Raw genomic sequence first — 10,000 nt, forward strand, 5'->3', positions numbered from 1 at the left:
TCCAATTGCCTCATATGCATGTGAGAGCTGGACAATGAATAAGGAAGACCAAAGAAGAGTTGATGCTTTTGAGTTGTGGTGGCGAAGAATGCTGAAGGTACCATGCACTGCCAAAAGAACTAACAGATCTGTCCTAGAGGAAGTACAGCCAAGATGCTTCTTGGAAGCGAGGATGGCCAGACTTCGTCTCACCTACTTTGGTTATGTTGTCAGAGGGGACCATTCCCTGGAGAAGGATGTCATGCTTGGTAAGGTGGAGGGTCGACGAAAGAGGGGAATGCCTTCGACGAGATGAATTGACATGGTGGCTGCGACAATGGGCTTAAGTATAGCAAGGATCGTGGAGCTGGCATGGGATCGGGCGGTGTTTCATTCTGCTGTGCATGGGGTCCTTATGAGTCAGAAGCAACTCGACAGCACCTAACAACAACAACAACAGCATAGTTGACTTTTCTGTTAAAAATAATTATACCGTCTAATGAATATGGAATGATTTAGCAGTAAATTTCTTTCTCTTAATTTCTTTTATTTCCTTAGTTAGCCTCCTAACAGTTCCTGTTGTTAAACTAAAGTTATTCTCTTACCTAAATATTTTTGCATTCTATTATATTTCTCCATCTGGTCTCTCTTAGCTAGAAATCATTTTATCAACTTCTAGGGACGTTCATCTTTATTTATGCTGTACGTATGCCCACTGAAGTTGTGTTGTAATGCATGATATATTTTGGGCAAATAGAATCATGATACTATTTTATGTAATAGAGAAACTCTGGAATTTTCATTTCTCAGAGTAATGCTGTTTGTCCTCCAAAAAATTTGCTAGTGACTGCCTTTATTGTTACAATAATTCTATTCATTTCCCCCTGTATCTCCACAACGTCTGTACACTCCCTTGTGCTTATAAATGAGCATCCATTGTCAGTGACATATAGGCCATTGTTAACCTGTTCTTACTATGGGGCATTTTATGTGTATTTATATAGCATAATTAACGATGCAATAGATAGTGGAGTAAAATATGTTCATCCATAATTTGAGTCATTTGCCTGTAGAGAATTTTTGTGAGGAAAGTGAGCATTCCTTCTGTTTCTAAAACCATTCTTTTCTCACCTTCTTTGTAGTTGTCTTTTCCTCATCCCTTAAATGTAAGTCTCTTCAAGGCTCTTTTCTAGGTCTGCTCACTCTACAGGTTCCTTGGGTGACTTTTCCCAGCCCTATGGTGGCATAGTGCCTAAGGCATTTGACTGCTAACCAGAAGGCTGGTGGTTCAAACCCATCAGCCACTCGGAAGGAAGGTTGAGCAATCTATTTCCACAGAAATAGATTCTATTGCCTCAGAAATCCAAGGAGGGGTCGCTGTGAGTCGGATCCAACTAGACCAGCAGTGACTTTGTTTCTTTTTTTTTGGTTTTTTATGCTTCATGGTTCCCACCTCTCTACTGTTTTATATACATATCCTACATTCACCTCTTGCCTACCCACCAAAGAACAAAACCCAAACCCTTTGCTGTCAAGTTGATTCTGAGGCCATTAGCAACCCCGTGTGTTATACAATAAAACTGCTCCATAGGGTTTACTTGGCTGAGATCTTTGCAGAAGCAGATCACTAGGCTATTCTTCCACACCAACAATGGGTGAGTTTGAACCACAAACCTTTTGGTTAGTTGTCGTTGTTGTTAGGTGCCATCCAATCATCTCCAATTCATAGTGACTCTATGCACAGCAAAACGAAACACTTCTCAGTCTTGAGCCAGCTCCATGATCCTTGCTATACTTGAGCCCATGACTGCTGCCACTGTGTCAATCCAGCTCATTGACAGCCTGCCCCTCTTTTGTCAACCCTCCATCTTACGAAGTATGATCTCCTTCTACACGGAATTGTCCCTTATGACAACATGACCAAAGTAGGTGACACAAAGTCTGGCCATTCTCACTTCCAAGGAGCATTCCCGCTGCACCTCCTTCAGGACAGATTTGTTACTTCTTTTAGCAGTCCATGGTACTTTCAGCTTGCTTTGCCAGCACCATACTCAAAAGCATCAACTCTTCTTCAGTCTTCCTTGTTCACTGTCCAGCTCTCACATGCATAATGAAGCGATTGAAAATATCATGGCTTGTGTCAGGCACACCTTAGTCTTCAAGGAGACATCTGTGCTCTTCAGCACTTGAAAGAAGTCCTTTGCAGATGACTTCCCCAGTGCTATGCATCATCTGATATCTTGACTGCTGCTTCCATTGGTGTTGATTGTAAAACTAAGCAATGTGAAGTCTTTGACAACTTCAATCTTTTCTCCATTTATTGTGATGCTGCTTATAGGTCCAGTTATAAGGATTTTTGTTTTCTTTGTATTGAGATGTAATCCATACTGCAGACTGTATTCTTCAATCAGTAAGTGCTTCAAGTCATCCTCACTTTCAGCAAGCAAACTTGTGTCCTAAGCATATAGCAGATTATTAATGATTCTTCCTGCAATCCTGATGCCATGTTCTTCTTCATACAGTCCAGCTTCTTGGATTATTTGCTCAGCATATAGATTGAATAAGTATGGGGAAAGGATACAGCCCTGTTGCACTCCCTTCCTGATTTTAAACCATGCAGTATTCTCTTATTCTGTTCGAATGACAGCCCCTGGTCAATGTACAAGTTCTTCATGAGTACAATTAAGTGTTCGGGAATTCCCATTCTTCTCAATGTTATCCACAATTTGTTATGATCCACTCAATTGAATGCCTTTGCATAGTCAATAAAACACAAGTTAACATCTTTCTGATATTCTTTGTTTTGAGCCAAGATCTATCTGACATCAGTAATGATGTTCTTCATTCCACATCCTCTTCTACATCCAGCTTATATTTCTGGAATTTCTCTGTCAACATACTGCTGCAACTGTTTTTGAATTATCTTCAGCAAGATTTTATTTGTGTGTGATATTAATGATATTGTTTGATAATTTCCACATTCTGTGGGATCACCTTTCTTTGGAATGGGCACAAATATGGATCTCCTCCAATCAGTTGGCCAGTAGCTGTCTTTCTTCCAAATCTCTTGGCATAGCCGAGTGAGTGCCTTCAGTGGGGCATCCATTTGTTAAAACATCTCAGTGGGTATTCCGTCAGTTCCTGGAGCCTTATTCTTCACCAGTTCCTTCAATGAAGCTTCGACTTCTTCCTTCAGTACCATTGGTTCTTGATCATATGCCACCTCCTGAAATGGATTAACGTCAAACAGTTCTTTTTTGGTCCAGTGACTCTGTGTATTCCTTCCATCTTCCTTTGATACTTCCTGCATCACTCAATATTTTGCCCATAGAATCTTTCAATATTGCAACTCAAGGCTTACATTTTTTTCCTCAGTTCTTCCAGCTTGAGAAGTGCTGAGCGTGTTCTTTTGGTTTTCAAACTCCAGGTCTTTGCACATTTCATTACAGTAACTGGCTTTGTCTGCTCGAGCTGCTCTTTGAAATCTTCTGTTCAGCTCTTTTATCTTGTCATTTCTAAAGATGGTTAGCAGTTGAGTGGCTGTTCACAGGCACCTCAAATTCAGCAACTGACTAACTGAATTCATCATCCATAATCACCTGCTCTGCCCCCAGAAAACACACACTTCCTCTTGTGTTTCCTCTAGCATCCTTCTGTTGCTCAAGGTAGAGACCTAGGATAGTTCTCTGCCCCTCAGTCTCTTCAGTCTTCAGCCAAGCTACCAAAACAAACAAGCAAGCAAACACACTGCCATCGAGTTGGATCCGACTCATAGCGATCCCTCCTTGGGTTTCTGAGGTGGTATCACTACAGAAGGAGATCACCCAATCTTCTTTCCAAGGAATGACTGGTGGGTTTGAACCTCCAGCCTTCTGGTTAGCAGTCAAATGCCTTGGGCACTATGCCACCAGAGCTCCTCAGCCAAGCTACATGACCTGGGAATTCTAACTCCTTGATGTCACTCAGAACTGTCATTTTTGTCCCTCCCCCAACTCTGGCACACAATTTTTCAAGTACTATTGTACCATCTTCCCAAATGTTCCCTCTTTCTTCAATGTTATTCTCACAGTGCCAACCCCACCTCTCTCCTTTTTCAGGCTTAGGAAGGACTGACTCTTCAATGACTCCTCAAACCAAGTGTCAGGTGCACTTTTTATTTCTTCATAGATTCTCTCTCCATTATAATGTGTTGTTGTTGTTGTTGTTGTTATGTGCCATGGAGTCGGCCCCAACTCATAGCGACCCCTCCTTGGGTTTCCGACGCAGTATCACTACGGAAGTAGGATTGCCCAACCTTCCTTCCGAGGAGTGGCTGGTGGGTTTGAACCGCCAGCCTTCTGGTTAGCAGTCAAGTGCCTTAGGCACTATGCTACCAGAGGTCCTTATAATGTGTTAATCTGTATGATTACAGTCTTCTTATTTTTCCATACTTCCCACTACACTTGAAACCCTATGAATTTGGAGTCTTACTGACCAGGGAATTCTACCACAGGGATTGCTGCCCAAAGGCACTCAATACATATTTCTTAAATAATGTTTAATGTTAGTCAAGTTTTAAGCTTTTTAATGCTTAAACTATAAAACCAAACCAAAACAAACTAACTGCCATTGAGTCAGTTCCAACTCATAGTGACCCCAGTTGGGTTACGAAGGCTGTAAATATTTACAGAAGCAGACTGCTTCATCTTTCATCCATGGAGCAGCTATCTGGTTGGTTCGAACCACCAACCTTTGTGCTAAGCAGTCAAATTCCTTAAGCACTACACCACCAGAGTGCCTCAAACTATAAAACAAGTAGAAAGAAAACTGCATAATGACAGTGTCATGGATTCAATTTCTGGTTCCACCATTGCCTTGCTGAATACTTTTTACAAAATGTTCTCTCTGTAATGAATGTAATCATATAACACTCATCGTTACTGAGCACACAATAAAAATGACATTCACATTTTGAATTTATAGTTTCTAAGGAGTTAGAAGCATTTCGTATACATTATTTATTTGCTCAACATCTCTTTGGAATAGTCTTGTATCTTTCCTTCTAGAAGGCAATATTATGGATTGAATTGTGTTCCCAATAAATTTGTGTTGTAAATCCTAACCCTATTCCATTTGGCAATAGGGTTTTCTTTGTTATGTCAATGAGGTCATCTCAGTGTAGGGTATGTCTTAAGCCAATCACTTTTGATATTTAAAAAGAGCAGATTAGGTACAGATGGAAGGAAACACAGTAGGGGAAATATAGATGCCATACCACATGGAGATGACCAGTGAACCAAGGAAGAGAAGCTGAAAAGGGGCAAGAACCTTCCACCAGAGGCAAGAGAGAAAGCCTTCCCCTAGAGCTGGAACCTTGAATTTGAACATCTATTCTCCTAACTGTGAGAAACTGTTTGTTAAACTATTGTTTAACTGTTTGTTAAACCCATCCACTCGTAATATTTCTGTTTTAGCAACACTAGGAAACTAAGATAGTAATAAAGGGTTATACAGCCCCTGCTGTAATGATGCCAAAACTCAGGTCTTATGATGATTTGTCAACCCTCCACTGTGGAGGGGAAGAGGGGAAGGCCCTCAACTATGTGGGTTGACATGGTGGCGGCTGCATGGGCTCAAGTGTATCAAGAAGTGAAGCTGGCTCAGGACTGGGCAGTGTTTCATTCTGCTGTGCAGAGGATTGCTATGAGTTGGAGACGACTCAATAGCACTTAACAATGACATGATGATTACTAATCTCGTAGTATATCGTGGGGATTCATGAAGTTGTCACAATCTTTATTCTCATAGAAGAAAATGGGTATTTGGCCGCTAACCAGAAGGTTGGTGGTTCAAACCCATCAGCTGCTCCATGGGAGGAAGATGAGGCAATCTACTTCTGTAAATATTTAGCCTTGGAAACCCAGTGGGAGTCACTATGAGTCAGAATTGACTCTATGGCAATGTTTTTTTTTTTTTCTCTTTTGCTGGTATAGTGGTTAAGGCATTTGTCTGCTAACCAAAAGGTCAGATCAACAGCTACTTCATGGCAGAAAGATGAGCCAGTCTGCTTCTGTAAAGATTTACAGCCTTGGAAACCCAATGGGGGTCTCTGTGAGTCAGAATCGACTCTATGGCAATGAGTTTGTTTTTTGATTTTTAAGGTGGTTTTAAGTATTCCATAAAACAATGGTAGAATCAGAAATTTAATCCAGGATATTGTCATTACACTCTTTATACTTTCTTTCTACTTGTTTTATAGTTTAAGGAGCTCTGGTGGTATAGTGATTAAGGCATTTGGTTGCTAACCACAACAGTTGTTGGTTTGAACCTACAAACTAGTTGCTCCACAGAAGAAAAATGAGGCAGTCTGCTTCTATAAAGATTTACCGCCTTCAGAATCAACTTGATGGCAGAGACTTTGGTTTTTGGTTTTAAGGTAGTTTCACACTCCTGTACGTTCGATTTGTTAAGGTGAAAATATGTAAAATTATTTTAACATTTTAGCTTATTCCTGGACTCTTTCTCCATGTTTTTCTGGAGACACCTTTTTTTTATTCCCCCACACCCACATGAACCATCTGTGTACCAGGCAAGTTTTCTGAGATGTAAAATCAGTGAAATATGTCCATTTCATTTATTTAGAAAGAACTATGACTAATGATACTGTGGAAGAAATTGCATAGTTGGTGAAAAAGTGCATTCTCTGTGAATAGCTAGGAAAGTCTAGCAGTTTTGGTCACACAGAGCCATGACCTAAAGACTGACTCACCACCAATACTTTTCAGATTTATCCTTCAATGAGCCTTTGCAGGAACTCAAGGGTCAGTCAGTCTGTGTGATCTGGAGGTATCCCCTATGAGGTGGGTTTTTCTGCCACTATCAAGGGGTACATTTTTAAAATTTTTATGCAAATTTTGCCTTCCACCCCATACTATATCTACATTTGCTTTACATAAAAGTACTCAAAGTTATTTACTGTTAATTAAAATGTACTTTAGAAGAAGATGTGCTGTGTTTGTTATTTTGCCTATAAACACTCCCCTGGGCACTAGCATGTACCCTGAGGGTTACTTTCACTCCAGTTTGAAAAGCACACAATCCTAAGATTTTGCAGCCCAGGCCATGGGATCTTGTTAGAATTTAAGAGAATTCATCCATATGTATTCCTTTATTTTACATTGCTACATGTAAACTCCTGAAGTGCTTTTTCTTCGCTCATTAATGAAATCTTTAACTCTAAGCCTTTAATTAAGGAGCTCTCGTGACATAGTGCCTAAGGCATCTATCTGACTGCTAACCAGAAGGTTGGTGGTTCATACACACCAACCATTCCATGGAAGGAAGACTGGGCAATCTAGTCTTGGAAACCCAAAAGGGGTCACTGTAAGTTGGAATCAACTCGATGGCAGTGAGTTTTTTATTTTTATTTTTTAAGCATTTAATTAGTAGCATTTCCATAGTTAAAATGATTGAAGGGTATAAAATAAGATTTACCAAACAGAGGTTTTCTGTTTGAGGAAAAATATCTGTCTAAGGTAAGAATTACCTATTTGCTTCCCTCTTTAGATATCATTAATGTTGAAAATCAAACTAAGAAGTTATAAAACATAATGGTGTTTTTGGTGAGCATTTAGAAAATGTAATCAACTAGCAAGCTGGTCATGGTCAGAGAGGAGTACAAGAAGTGACTTATTTATACATACAAATTTGAAAATATTTGTAAGGCCTACCATTTGTGCTATTAAAAGGTTTTTAATTTTGAACGATTTTTGTTAGATAATCCTGTTTAAAGTGACATCATGATTTATTGCCAATAATCAAGATTTCAATCCCTCATAGACTTCTTGTTTGTATCTGTTTTCATTCTTTGTTACATAAATATGAGGTTTATATATAAAATTCTGACTGTGTAATATAGGGCTAATGAGTCACAGATGGAAGGATGCTGGCACATTACCATCTAATAACATTTTAAACTCATATTCCATAGTAAAACAAAGCAAATTGTACACATCTGTTTTCCAACTTGTAGCATTTCTGAATTTGTGTGGAGTCTATGTTTAAAGGACTTTTGCTTAGGAAGAAGAAAAAGAGGATACAGGTCACCTCAAAACTACCCAGGCACATAATAACCTTATCAGAAAGGATTTGGCAAAAGGAGTAAGATTTCCTCTGCTTCGTTTCCAAAGAAGGCCTAGCTGTAAAGAATGAGAATCAAAGGCGTCAGGACTGAGAAACGTAAATACTACAGTCATCATTTTATTGGCTTTCTTAAAAAGAAAAAAAACACAATGTATCACAAGTATGGGGAATATCAGGAGACAGATCTCTACAAAAATAACAAAATTAAGCATCTAGGTACTTCTTTTCCTTTCCTAGATGGAAATAAACCTCAGAATAGATTTGGGTGGGAAGAGGGGAAAGGCAGCAAGGAAGAGGTAAAGGTAGGAGGATGTATACAGAAACCTGAGGCCACGTATTGCTGTGGTTATTTTATTTGTATTGGTAAACATGTTCTGTGGTAAAAAGGAAAAAAATAAAATGGAATAAAAGACTTCAATAGCACTTTCTGGAAAAGAAAGAGAACAAAGGCAAAATTTCTCTCTCAGACCTGCCCAATTGATAACGTCTGTGAGGACGCATTAGTACACATTATTGAAGTACATGTCTTTCCCATTCTCATTGGTTAAGGAACTGAAAACCACTTTTTTGCTTTAAGGGGTTGTGTGAACTATCAAGGTTTTTTGGAAAAGTTATGTGACAGAAGTGATTCCTGCGGAGTATGACCATAAATCCCCCTGACATGAAATACTCTTGTTAAAAGAGACAGATCTCTCTCTACCACCTCTGCAGGAATTCCTGAAAAGGAGGGAACCAAGAACCATCATATTTGAGAGAGAAATTTTGATATGTGGGTGGTAAAACTATACTTTATGAGGTTTACTGCATTTATTCTAAAGAATTCTTGTGATCTGACAGCAAAATTCTGTTCACTGTTGTCGTCCAAAAAAGAATTAATATATGTATTGTATGTCCTGAGTTGAGTATACAGAACATCAAGAGGGGGGAATGACAGCATTGTTTTCATAACAGTTTATGTAGTTATCTCCATTTTGTGCATAAGATTCCAGAAATGTTTTACAACATGATTAGTGTAACTGATGTTGCTAAATTGTATACTTGAAATATATTGAATTGGCAAATGCTGTCTCATATGTGTGTGTTTATAACCATTAAAAAAAAAAATCTCTTAGGCCTATTGAAGTGGGAAAAAAGAAATCAAAATGCTAAGAGTTGCAGAATCTTTACACTAGTGTAGTATACATAGAGTTCGTTGTACCTGCCACTAAGATGGTTACAGTGAGTTCTCAATTTCTCCATTCCCTTTAAGGCATGGTACCTTTTGGGGCCTCATGTATCTGATTTTGTTTACCATGTTTGTTAAACAAGGCAGGGCTTAGAACAGGGAAGGGAGACATTAGGAACATGCTTGTTTTGTCTGTCCACCAGTGAAATGTCTGTGTGACGTTTTGTGTCGTGTTGTTTTGGTGCTGTGCTGTGTCCATAGGGTCTGCCAGGCTTCCCCACAGTTGCTGCTCTACACAGTAATCAGATCCTCACCGTCAAGGTTTGTGGTTGGTACCCATGCCTGCTCAGTCAGAGCCTGCAATCAGCATAAGAGTGAGCAAGAACCGTTAAATTGGCTAGCCCCGTCCAGTTGCTTCATCTCCTCATACATTTCAAATTATTGGGCAATTGGGACCTGACCCACATCATTGAGGTCAAATACATAATAAGAAGGTGTATCTTGAGCACACACATGAGTAGGATATTGAGGTCAAACAGGTACAGTGAAGAGAGACAGACATAAATATCCAGAACAGTGCTACGCCTCAGTAGTTTAATTTGCATACATTCCAACGCTCTCTGATGTTTTTCAGTCAATTAAATAATCTTAAGTACTCTGGTCTTTGGGCATTATTAAATTGGCAGTTGAGTTCATGCCACATTATGCTGGTTGAAAAAGTCTGACGGAAATTGA

The 10,000-nt window shown here is 39.4% G+C and overlaps 1 protein-coding gene across 1 annotated transcript in view; it reads left to right on the forward strand.

Annotated features, from left to right (window-relative positions):
- The window catches only part of COL25A1 (collagen type XXV alpha 1 chain), a 783,871-nt gene that overhangs the window by 579,158 nt on the left and 194,713 nt on the right, over window positions 1–10,000 (forward strand). The window lies entirely within an intron of this gene.

The sequence above is a fragment of the Orycteropus afer genome, unplaced genomic scaffold (assembly GCF_000298275.1).
Source record: "Orycteropus afer afer isolate SDZICR_OR568_19922 unplaced genomic scaffold, OryAfe1.0 scaffold00071, whole genome shotgun sequence".
Taxonomy (NCBI): Eukaryota; Metazoa; Chordata; class Mammalia; order Tubulidentata; family Orycteropodidae; genus Orycteropus; species Orycteropus afer.